Source organism: Ovis aries, chromosome 3 (genome assembly GCF_016772045.2).
Source record: "Ovis aries strain OAR_USU_Benz2616 breed Rambouillet chromosome 3, ARS-UI_Ramb_v3.0, whole genome shotgun sequence".
NCBI classification, from domain to species: Eukaryota; Metazoa; Chordata; class Mammalia; order Artiodactyla; family Bovidae; genus Ovis; species Ovis aries.
Window position 1 is genome coordinate 205,103,481 of NC_056056.1, and position 13,723 is coordinate 205,117,203.

Below are 13,723 nucleotides of genomic sequence, written 5' to 3' on the forward strand. Positions count from 1 at the left end.
AAACAGAAAATTAGCAAGGAAACACAAACTTTAAATGATACAATGGACCAGTTAGACCTAATTGATATCTATAGGACATTTCACCCCCAAACAATGAATTTCACCTCTTTCTCAAGTGCACATGGAACATTCTCCAGGATAGATCACATCCTGGGCCATAAGTCTAGCCTTGGTAAATTCAAAAAATTAAAATCATTCCAAGCATCTTTTCTGATCACAATGTGGTAAAAAACTATTAAAAATACAAACATCTGGAGGCTAAACAACATGCTTCTAAATAACCAACAAATCACAGAAGAAATAAAAAATGAAATTAAAATATGCATACTAATGAATGAACATGAAAACATAACAACCCAAAACCTATGGGATTCAGTAAAAGCAGTGCTAAGGGGAAGGTTCATAGCAATACAAGCTTACCTCAAGAAACAAGGGAAAAGTCAAATAAATAACCTAACTGTACACCCAAAGAAATTAGAAAAGGAAGAAATGAAGAACCCTACGGTTAATAGAAGGAAAGATGTCATAAAAATTAGGGCAGAAATAAATGAAAAAGACAAAAGAGATCATACCAAAAATCAACAAAGCTAAAAGCTGGTTCCTTCAGAAGATAAATAAAATAGACAAACCATTAGCTAGACTCATCAAGAAACGAAGGGAGAAGAATCAAATCAACAAAATTAGAAATGAAAATGGAGAAATCACAACAGACAACACAGAAATACAAAGGATCATAAGAGATGACTATCAGCAACTATATGCCAATAAAATGGCTAACTTGGAAGAACTGGGAAAATTCTTAGAAAAGTACAACTTTCCAAAACTGAACCAGGAACAAATAGAAAATCTTAACAGACCCATCACAAGCACAGAAATCAAAATTGTAATCAGAAATCTTCCAGCAAACAAAAGCCCAGGACCAGATGGCTTCACAGCTGAATTCTACAAATATTTAAAGAAGAGTTAACACCTATCCTACTCAAACTCTTCCAGAAAACTGCAGAGGAAGGTAAGCTTCCAAACTCATTCTATGAGGCCAACATCACCCTAATACCAAACCAGACAAAGATGCCACAAAAAAAGAGAACTACAGGCCAATATCACTGATGAACATAGATGCAAAAATCCTGAACAGAATTCGAGCAAACAAAATCCAACAATATATTAAAAAGATCATACATCATGACCAAGTGGGCTTTATCCCAGGGAATGCAAGGATTCTTTAATATCCACAAATCAATCAATGTGATACACCACATTAATAAATTGAAAGATAAAAACCATACGATTATCTCAATAGATGCAGAGAAAACCTTTGACGAAATTCAACATCAATTTATGATAAAATAAAAAAAACCTCCAGAAAGCAGGCATAGAAGGAACATACCTCAACATAATAAAAGCCATATATGATAAACCCACAGCAAACATTATCCTTAATGGTAAAAAAAAAAAAAAAAAGAATACATTTCCCCTAAAGTCAGGAACAAGACAAGGGTGTTCATTCTCACCACTACTATTCAATATAGTCTTGGAAGTTTTAGCCACAGCAATCAGAGAAGAAATAAAACAAAAGGATTCCAGATAGGAAAAAAAGAAGTAAAACTCTCACTGTTTGCAGATGACATGATCCTCTACATAGAAAATCCTAAAGATTCCACAGGAAAGTTATTAGACCTAATCAATGAATATAGTAAAGTTGCAGGATATAAAGTTAAAACACAGAAATCCCTTGTATTCCTATACACCAACAATGAAAAAACAGAAAGAGAAATTAAGGAAACAATTCCATTCATCATTGCAATGAAAATAATAAAATATTTAGGAATAAATCTACCTAAAGAAACACAAGATCTATATATAGAAAACTATGAAACACTGATGAAATAAGTCAAAGATGACACAAATAGATGGAAAAAATATACTAAGTTCATGGATTGGAAGAATCAATATAGTGAAAATAAGTATACTACCAAAAGCAATCTATAGATTCAATGCAATCCCTATCAAGCTGTCAAAGGTATTTTTCAGAGAACAAAAACAAATAATTTCACAATTTGTATGGAAATACAAAAAACCTTGAATAGCCAAAGCAGTCTTGAGAAAGAAAAGTGGAACTGGAGGAATCAACCTACCTGACTTCAGACTATACTACAAAGCTACAGTCATCAAGACAGTATGGTACTGACACAAAGACAGAAATATAGATTAATGAAACAAAATAGAAAGCCCAGAGATAAATCCACACACATATGGACACCTTATCTTTGACAAAGGAGGCAAGAATATACAATGGAGAAAAGACAATCTCTTTAACAAGTGGTGCTGGGAATACTGATCAGCTACCTGTAAAAGAATAAAAATAGAACACTTTCTAGCACCGTACACAAAAATAAACACAAAATGGATTAAAGATCTAAACGTAAGACCAGCAACTATAAACCTCATAGAGGAAAACATAGGCAAAACACTCTCTGACATAAATTATAGCAGGATTCTCTATGAACCACCTCCCAGAGTAATGCAATAAAAGCAAAAATAAACAAATGGGACCTAATTAAACTTAAAAGCTTTGCACAACAAAGAAAACTATAAGCAAGATGAACAGACAGCCTTCAGAATGGGAGAAAATAATAGCAAATGAAGCAACTGACAAAGAATTAATCTCAAAAATAAACAAGCAACTCCTGCAGCTCAATTCCAGAAAAAATAAACGACTCAATCAAAAAATGGGCCAAAGAACTAAACAGACATTTCTCCAAAGAAGACATACAGATAGCTAACAAACACATGAAAAGATGCTCCACATCACTCATTATCAGAGAAATACAAATCAAAACCACAATGAGGTACTATCTCATGCCAGTCAGAATGGCTGCTATCTAAAAGTCTACAAACAATAAATGCTGGAGATGCTGTGGAGAAAAAGGAACCCTCTTACACTGTTGGTGGGAATGCAAACTGGTACAGCCACTATGGAGAACAGTGTGGAGATTCCTTAAAAACTGGAAATAGAAGTACCATATGACCCAGCAATCTCACTGCTGGGCACACACACTGAAGAAACCAGAACTGAAAGAGACATGTGTAACCCAATTTCACTGCAACACTGTTTACAATAGCCAGGACGTGGAAACAACCTAGATGTCCATCGGTAGACAAATGGATAAGAAAGCTGTGGTACATATCCACAAATGAATATTACTCAGACTTTAAAAAGAATGCACTTGAATCAATTCTAATGAGATGGATGAAACTGGAGCCTATCATACAGAATGAACTAAGTCAGAAATATAAACACCAATACAGTATACTAACGCATGTATATGGAATTTATAAAGATAGTGATAATGGCCCTATATGTGAGACAGCTAAAGAGACACAGATGTAAAGAACAGTCTTTTGGACTCCATGGGAGAAGGCGAGGGTGGGATGGTTTGAGAGGGTAGCACTAAAACTTGTATATTATCATATGTGAAGTGGATTGCCAGTCCAGGTTCGATGCATGAGACAGGGTGCTCACAGCTGGTGCACTGGGATGACCCTGGGGGATGGGATGGGGAGGGATGTGGGAGAGGGGTTCTGCATGAGTAACACATGTTACCCATTTTTCATTCATGTAGATGTTTGGCACCACTAAAAATTGTAAGTCAGAAAGAAAAACACCAATACAGTCCATTAAAGCATACATATGGACTACCTGACCTGCCTGTTGAGAAACCTATATGCAGGTCAGGAAGCAACAGTTAGAACCAGACATGGAACAACAGATTGGTTCCAAATAGGAAATGGAGTATGTCAAGGCTGTATATTGTCACCCTACTTATTTAATTTATATGCAGAATACATCATGAGAAACACTAGGCTGGAAGAAACACAAGCTGGAATCAAGACTGCCGGGAGAAATATCAGTCACCTCAGATATGCAGATGACACCACCCTTATGGCAGAAAGTGGAGAGGAACTAAAAAGCCTCTTGATGAAAGTGAAAGAGGAGAGTGAAAAAGTTGGCTTAAAGCTCAACATTCAGAAAACGAAGATCATGGCATCCGGTCCCATCACTTCATGGGAAACAGATGGGGAAACAGTGAAAACAGTGTCAGACTTTATTTTTTGGGGGCTCCAAAATCATTGCAGATAGTGACTGCAGCCATGAAATTAAAAGATGCTTACTCCTTGGAAGAAAAGTTATGACCAACTTAGATAACATGTTGAAAAGCAGAGACATTAAGAGACCATGCCAACAAAGGTCCGTCTAGTCAAGGCTATGGTTTTTCCAGTGGTCATGTATGGATGTGAGAGTTGGACTGTGAAGAAAGCTGAGCACCAAAGAATTTATGCTTTTGAACTGTGGTGTTGTAGAAGACTCTTGAGAGTCCTTTGGACTGCAAGGAGATCCAACCAGTCCATTCTGAAGGAGATCAGCCCTGGGATTTCTTTTGGAAGGAATGATGCTAAAGCTGAAACTCCAGTACTTTGGCCACCTCATGCGAAGAGCTGATTCACTGGAAAAGACTCTGATGCTGGGAGGGATTAGGGGCAGGAGGAGAAGGGGACGACAGAGGATGAGATGGCTGGATGGCATCATGACTCAATGAACGTGAGTCTGAGTGAACTCCGGGAGTTGGTGATGGACAGGGAGGCCTGGCATGCTGTGATTCATGGGGTCACAAAGAGTCAGACACGACTGAGCAACTGAACTGAACTGAACTGAACTGATGGAATTTAGAAAGATGGTAATGATGAAACTATATGCGAGACAGCAAAAGAAACAGATATAAAGAACGGACTTTTGGATTCTGTGGGAGAGGACAGGGTTGGGATGATTTGAGAGAATAACGTTGAAACATGTATGTTACCATATGTGAAATAGATCACCAGTTCAAGTTCAATGCATGAAACAGGACACACAAAGCCAGTGCACTAGGACAACCCTGAGGGATGGGATCGGGAGGGAGGAGGAGGGGGGATCAGGATGAGGGACACATGTACACCCACAGCTGATTCATGTCAATGTATGACAAAACCACTACAATATTGGAAAGTAATTCAGTTCAGTTCAGTCACTCATTGATGCCTGACTCTTTGCAACCCCATAAACTACAGCATGCCAGGCTCCCTGTCCATCACCAATCCCCGGAGTTCACCCAACTCACATCCATCGAGTCAGTGATGCCATCCAGCCATCTCATCCTCTGTTGTCCCCTTCTCCTCCTGCCCCCAATCCCTCCCAGCATCAGAGTCTTTTTCAGTGAGTCAACTCTTCGCATGAGGTGGCCAAAGTACTGGAGTTTCAGCTTTAGCATCTTTCCTTCCAAAGAAATCCCAGGGCTGATCTCCTTCAGAATGGACTGGTTGGATCTCCTTGCAGTCCAAGGGACTCTCAAGAGTCTTCTACAACACCACAGTTTAAAAGCATCAATTCTTCAGGGCTCAGCCTTCTTCACAGTCCAACTCTCACATCCATACATGACTAGTGGAAAAACCATAGCCTTGACTAGACGGACCTTTGTTGGCAAAGTAATGTCTCTGCTTTTGAATATGCTATCTAGGTTGGTCATAACTTTTCTTCCAAGGAGTAAGCGTCTTTTAATTTCATGTCTGCAATCACCATCTGCAGTGATTTTGGAGCCCAAAAAAATAAAGTCTGACATTGTTTCCACTGTTTCCCCGTCTATTTCCCATGAAGTGATGGGACCGGATGCCATGATCTTCATTTTCTGAATGTTGAGCTTTAAGCCAACTTTTTCACTCTCCTCTTTCACTTTCATCAAGAGGCTTTTTAGTTCCTCTTCACTTTCTGCCATAAGGGTGATGTCATCTGCATATCTGAGGTGATTGATATTTCTCCCGGCAGTCTTGATTCCAGCTTGTGTTTCTTCCAGCCCAGCGTTTCTCATGATGTATTCTGCATATAAGTTAAATAAGCAGGGTGACAATATACAGCCTTGACATACTCCTTTTCCTATTTGGAACCTGTCTGTAGTTCCATGTCCAGTCCTAACTGTTGCTTCCTGACCTGCACACAGATTTCTCAAGAGGCAGGTCAGGTGGTCTGGTATTCCCATCTCTTTCAGAATTTTCCACAGTTTGTTGTGATCCACACAGTCAAAGGCTTTGGCATAGTCAATAAAGCAGAAATAGTTGTTCTTCTGGAACTCTCTTGCTTTTTCAATGATCCAGCACATGTTGGCAATTTGATCTCTGGTTCCTCTGCCTTTTCTAAAACCAGCTTGAACATCAGGAAGTTCACGGTTCATGTATTGCTGAAGCCTAGCTTGGAGAATTTTGAACATAACTTTACTAGCATGTGAGATGAGTGCAATTGTGCAGTAGTTTGAGCATTCTTTGGCATTCCCTTTCATTGGGATTGGAATGAAAACTGACCTTTTCCAGTCCTGTGGCCACTGCTGAATTTTCCAAATTTTCTGGCATATAGAGTGCAGCACATAAGCATATATAATTATTTTTTAAGTGTAATATATTGTTTCTTTGCATTATGCTTTATCTTTTTCTCATCTTCCACAAGAGATATTTTTTACTTTCCTCTACAGGAACTTAATCATTTAATATGCCTTAGAGGTCATAAGAATACACAGAAGAACTGTACAAAAAAGATCTTCTCGACCCAGATAATCACAATGATGTGATCGCTTACCTAGAGCCAGACATCCTGGAATGTGAAGTCAAGTGGGCCTTAGGAAGCTTCACTACAAACAAAGCTAGTGGAGGTGATGGAATTCTAGTTGAGCTATTTCAAATCCTAAAATATGATGCTGTGAAAGTGCTGCACTTGGTATGCCAGCAAATTTGGAAAACTCAGCAGTGACCAACAGAACTGGAAAATGTCAGTTTCCATTCCATTCTCAAAAAGGAACAATGCCAAAGAATGTTCATACTACTGCACAATTGCACTCTTTTCACATGCTAGCAAGGTAATGCTTAAAATCCTTCAAGCTAGACTTCAACAGTATGTAAACCGAAAACTTCCAGATGTTCAAACTGGATTTAGAAAAGGCAGAGGAACCAAAGAACAAATTGCCAAAGTCCGCTGGATCATAGTAAAAGCAAAGGAATTCCCCCCAAAAATCTAATTCTGCTTCATTGCCTACACTAAAGCATTTGACTGTGTTGATCACAACAAACTTGGAAAATTCTTCAAGAGATGGAAATACCAGAGCACCTGTCCTTCCTCCTGAGAAACCTGTATGCAGGTCAAGAAGCAACAGTTAGAACTGGACATGGAACGACAAACTGGTTCCTAATTGGAAAAGGAGTATGTCAAAGCTGTATATTGTCACCCTGCTTATTTAACTTGTATGCAGAGTATATCATGTGAAATGCCAGGCTGGATGAAACTCAGGCTGGAATCAATATTGCTGGGAGAAATTTCAGTAACTTGAGATATGAAGATACACCACCCTTATGGCAGAAAGTGAGGAGGAACTAAAGAGATTCTTAATGAAAGTCAAAGAGGAGAGTGGAAAATGCTGGCTTAAAATTCAAGAGTCAAAAAACTAAGATCGTGGCACACACTCCTATCAATTCATGGCAAATAGATGGGAAAAAATGGAAACAATGACAGATTTTATTTTCTTGGGCTCCAAAATCACTGCGATGGTAACTGCAGTCCTGAAATTAAGACTCTTAGCCCTTGGAAGAAAAGCTATGATGAACCTAGATAGCATATTAAAAAGCAAAGACATCACTTTGCCAACAAACATCTGTATAGTCAGACTACAGTTTTTCCAATAGTAGTGTACGGATGTGAGAGCTGGACCATAAAGTAGGCTGAGCACTGAGGATTGATGCTTTTGAATTGTGGAGTTGGAGAAGGCTTTTGAGAGTCCCTTGGACAGCAAGGAAATCAAACCTGTCAATCATTAAGGAAACCACCCTGAATATTTATTGGAATGATTGATGCTGAAGCTGAATCAGGATTGATGCTGAATACCCTTTGGAAGCCACCTGATGTGAAAAGCCAACTCACTGGAAAAGACCCTGATGCTGGGAAAGACTGAGGGCAAGATAAGTTTCTCTTATAGGTCATTCCTGAGTATTAAGTAGAGCCACCTGTACTAAATAGTAGTTTTATTATTTATTTTTTATGTTGTAGTGTTATATGTCTATCTCAATCTCCCAATTTAATTCAAAGCGATACATACACCCCAATGCTCATTGCAACACTATTTATAATACAACAACAACTAGGACATGGAAACAACCTAAATGTCAATTAACAGATGAGTGGACAGGGAAGATGTGGTACATTTATGCAATGGAGTATTACTCTGCCAGAAAAAGAATGAAATAATACCATTTGTTGCAACATGGATGGACCTGGAGATTGTCACACTCAGTAAAGTAAGTGAGAGAAAGACTCACACTCAATTCTTGTCATTCTAGACTGTCCCATGTTCCATCCATCTCCAGATATTCATAACCTCACTTAAACCAACAATACTGGACTACACATAGCTCTCTTTATTCATTTTAATGCCTCTTTCTTCTAAGTCTTCATCATTTCTATCATCAATTCTTGGTGCATCTTAGCCCCATTCAACTTGATATCTAACATGTGTGTATGAAAATTGCTCAGCCGTGTCTAACTCTTTGAGACCCCATGGACTATGTAGTCCATGGAATTCTCCAGACCAGAATCCTGGATGGGGTAGCCTTTCCCTTCTCCAGGATATCTTCCCAACCCAGGGATTGAACTCAGGTCTCCTGCATTGCAGGCAGATTCTTTACCAGCTGAGCCAAAAGGGAAGCCAATATGAGACATATTGTTTTAAATACACTCCTTCCAAATCACCTAATCCAGGACATCTCCCTAACACCATTTCCTCACAATTGATACTGGTAATCCATTATGAAATTGTCAGATATAATTCTCTCTTCTATAATACCTAGTAATTGTGTTTACCATTGTAAATTACATGTTAATTTAAAACATATGCTAATGTCTATAAACAGACTGTGAACAGTTAGATAATAGGGACTGTGCTTTATATATTTTTAAACTATATATATAGTTTATAAACATATATATATATATATATATATGTATATGTTGCCAAACAATATACTTGGCACACAGAAATCCTTAACAAAGACTAGCTCAGACAAAAAATAGGATAGAGTCTTCATTAAAGTACAAGTAGTTTCCTATTTGTGTGTGTGCCTATATATATTCTATTGTGCTTTGATGTTATCAATTCTGTATATAATAATGGAGAAAAAATAAGCCAGTATAAAGAGGCTCCAGGAGGTTGGTTACTACCATAGAAGGAACATTGCAAGGTTTCAGTAGATATTTTCAAACTCTCCAAGAGGATAATGTAAGAATTGTAGAGTTTAAACAATACATTTTTATTCTACTAACAATAAATGAAGAGGCAATAAATAAATTAGAACTTACCGACTGCTATTATTTGCATTTAAAAAGTGATTTGAGAGACTTTGAGTCTACCTACATCTGTAACTAATGACCCATTTTCCTTGGAAAAAGTGCTGCCTTATTCCTAGATCTATTTGTTTGTGTACCTGGGGTAAGTAATATCTACATTTCATGATATTGACAAAATCATAGTATTCTTTGATGTTGAAAGTGCATTTGGATTCAAAATGCAGAAGTTGTAAATGGCTTATTTCTTTTTTTTCCATGACTGTGTAGATTACCACTGTGGCAGAAAACTTAAGATTAAATGCCAAACAAACAAGCAAACAAACAAGGAAAATAACTAGAATGCTAATAGTAATTTGAAGACATCTAACTTGTAAGTCATGCATATTTTTCCCCTGAGAGTGATTTTGAAAAGAGTTACTATTTACATGGCCATTTATTCACAGATTATAAGTTAATACCACAGCAGGGAAAAGCTCTATGTTTCACTACATCAAATAGATTGATATTAAACAAAACAAATATGAAGTCTTCCAGCATGGGCTAAGTTAACTCAATGAAAACATTTCTTTGTTGAAGAAATGATCCTTCAGTAGAATTGTTTATTTTTGTAATTACAGAAGGCTTCAGCTAAGACGGGGCTAAGGAATTATTCATCTGTTACTAACTCTGGAAACCGTGCCAACCAATATTATTTGCCAAGATGGTGATCTAGTCTCCTCCTCTTCCTGCTGAAGTATACATTCAAGATTTATGAAATCCCTGCCTTGTGTTGATTCTACTATAATATACTGGTTGACTTTATATGTGCCTCGCCAAGTATGTAACACCTAGCTGTGTTCTGAACTTGTATTAAGTTCTGAATAATTATTTCTTCAAGTATGTTTGCCTATCTTTCACTTTGTCACTGGGCATTTCACTTCTGCTCCAACATGCCCGTGAGTATCCAGACTCAACTCTGTTTCTTCCAGTCAGATTTATTTACTTCATTGCTCTTGTTATGAATTTTAGAATCTTCTTGTCCTGTCTCATCGATTCAAACACATTTATGGAAAAGTCAAGACTACAAAAATTGCTGTTGGTCATGGTCATACAGCTTATGCTTGTATTTCCAGGCAACTGTCCAGCAAACACCCCTGACCACATCCACTTTTAGTATCACAGCTTGAGATGAGTATCCTGCCCCGAGGACAGCTTCCCACCACAAAGTTGCACTGTGGCCTCACCACCTCCGCCCCTTATTGTACACAGGAAGAGCTTAACACAGGCTCAGTCATGTAAGCCAGACTGCACCTTACTGGCCAAGAAGGCCTGTTGATTAACTGCAGTGATTATTCTCACTTAACAAATTTAATTTTGAAGAGCTTCTTGAGGTGGCAGTGGTTATTCTCAGATGACTTGAACCCAGGTTTTTTGCAAAGCATTGTAAATTTCTATCTCCAGTAGTTTTAAAAGGTCAGATAGATATGTCCCTATGAAACCTATACATGTATTTTTGTAGTCAAATTACTCCATCTGCATAAGTTCATTTTGTTAGTCCTATAAAATACCATTTATTAGAAAGTATGTCTTCTGAAAGCAATGTCATGTACTTCTGCAATTTCGCATGTCACTGAAATATCACTACTGTTCAGCACATCCTCAATAAATGATCCATGGTGGCTGGTGCAGGGTTAATATATGCTGAGCATTGAGAAAGATGTTGGAATTTCATTATACATACTATCTCATGTTACACAAGTAAGTTTTTAAATGTCTCCCCTGCCTTTTCATTTTTTTAGCTCACATTCCTGACTCAGAACATATCTCTTTAAGAATCCTTAAAGACAGTTGTTGATTGGACTTTTGAGGTGATCATTTTGCAATATATATGAATATTGAATCATGCATTTGAAACTAATATAATGTTATATGCTAATCAAACCTTAATTAATAAATTAATGAAAAATTGTTTGCCCTCTACCTTAAAAAAAAAAAAAAAGACTCCCTTTCTCACTCTCAGTTTACAGAGGGAGCTTTACATATGACACTCCTCATGCTTACATTGTCTCCTTCCAGAAACTGTTCTTGTAAGTATGTTTTTGTGAGTTTTCTGCAGGACTCTAAGTTCTTATTTAAAATAAATGAAATGAGTAGACTACTCAGATGTTCTGTTTCTACTTTATTTTTATCTTTTTCTTGGCCTTTTATTTAAAAGACACATCGGTTAAACCTAAAGCTGCTAACATGAAAAATAACCCTTCAAGTAAGTGTGATTTAGATTTCCCCATAAAAAAACCCACATTCATTTCCTTTTATAAACCAAATTTTTTTTAATGCAGTTTTAAGAAAATGTCTGCCTGTATTTCTTATGTCGAAGTCTAGCTTTATTCTGTAGCATTGGCAATGGAAAATGTGGATTAGCTGAAAAGCATATTGGGCAAAAACTATCACAAGATAACTATTTGTTTCCCTCAACTTGTTTTACAGTCACTTGTTTTGTTTATTCTTAAAATTATTTCACACTTTATTTTCCATTTTTCTATCAACTACACTAAAATGTAATATCTATGACAAGGCAGGAAATTTTGCCCTGATTATTTAACATTCTCAAGGTTTAGAAAAGCATCTAGCAAATAGTTGTCACTAAATATATATATATATATAGAATAAAATTGTTTGTTGTTCAAGTCGAAACATACTACCAACTTTGCTTTCCTTCTTTTCTCAGTATATTATTAAAAATTTTGAGTTTGATAACCTTTCATTTCCTTATAATTTTACAGTGTTTTATTATCTTATTTTATATTTTATCTCAGTGCTTCAAATAAATGAAATAAATGAAATGAAAATAAATAAAATGTATAATGAATCAATCTTATGAATTGATATCAATATTCATGTATTTACTTATTTTTAGGTTATGATTTAAGTTTCTAATTCTGCATATGATGTATATACAGTAGAGTGTATATACCCGTATTTGGGTTTTTATACTGGTTTAAAAATTCACAGCAGTAATTATTTAATAGTACCTCATTTTCTACTTTATCTACAATGCTACCTAATCTATTTTTTCACTGATACACATGACTTCTTGTTTGTATCTTTTCCCTTTCAGTTGGCCTGATTTATGTTCTCATGTCATTTTGTTGTAAAAAAACTTTGTTGAACATAGCTTTAGCAAAAGTCATGATATCTAGTAGAAAAAGGCCACTATTTTTTTTCTTCTTCAATAGTGACAGATTTACTCTTGGATTTTTCTTTAATGAACATAGGATAACAGGGGATATTAATTGGAAGTGAATTTAACCCCTAAAATATTCTAGGATTAATTGGCATATTTATTAGATCCACTGGTCCTATTAAAATTTAACTGTGTTTGAAAATATTTATATACAATTATAGAATAAGTTCTATATAGAGCTCGTCCATTTCTGTTAGATTTGCTCAGAAGTATCTAACAATGTTTCTATTGTGGCTGTTAATTAATTGTTTCTGTCTATTATTGACCTTTAGTATGAGAGAATTTACAAATTAATGTTACATTCAGTTATACTAATATTATTTTTATTAACTAGTTATTAAATTATTTTTGTATTCTGTGTTGATAATTATATCATTGGCAAAAAAATTTTTAAGTCCTTATCTTTTTAATTTTCTGTGGTGGTCTTAAGTGTGCTGGAGAATCTCTTCAATGATATTGAAAAGAAGTGGTATTATCATCATTTTGTCGTAATGATTTTCTAAAAATCTACTAATACATTGAGGTTAAGAATGATGTTTATCAAATTCAGGGCTGCCGGGGGAAGGGACAGTTAGGGAGTTTGGGAAGATCATTATTCACACTACTATATTCAAAATGGATAACCAATAATGACCTATTGTATATTACATGAAACTCTACTCAATGTTTTGTGCCAGCCTGAATAGGAGGGGTGGTGTGGGAGAAAATGGGTGCATGTATATGTATGATTGAGTCTCTGCTGTTCACTTACCACACCATTGTTAATTGGTCGTACTCCAAAACAAAATAAAAGCTTAAACTTTGAGAAAAAAAAAGAATGTTTATATAGATTCTGGTAAAGATTGTTTATCATGAAAAGTTGTTGAATTGTAATAAGCATGCATTCTATCTTGATGCAATCATGTTCTTTTATTTCTGCAATTTATTGTTTGTAGCATTTTATTTAACATTCTTCTGAAAGAGAATTATTACAATCCCGAAATGAATTGAATATGATCATCTATATGCTAAGCAGTTTTATACAGTGTTTGATATGACTTGGGACTGTTTTACAATCTTGTAACAATGTTCATAAATAAGATTAACTTTTC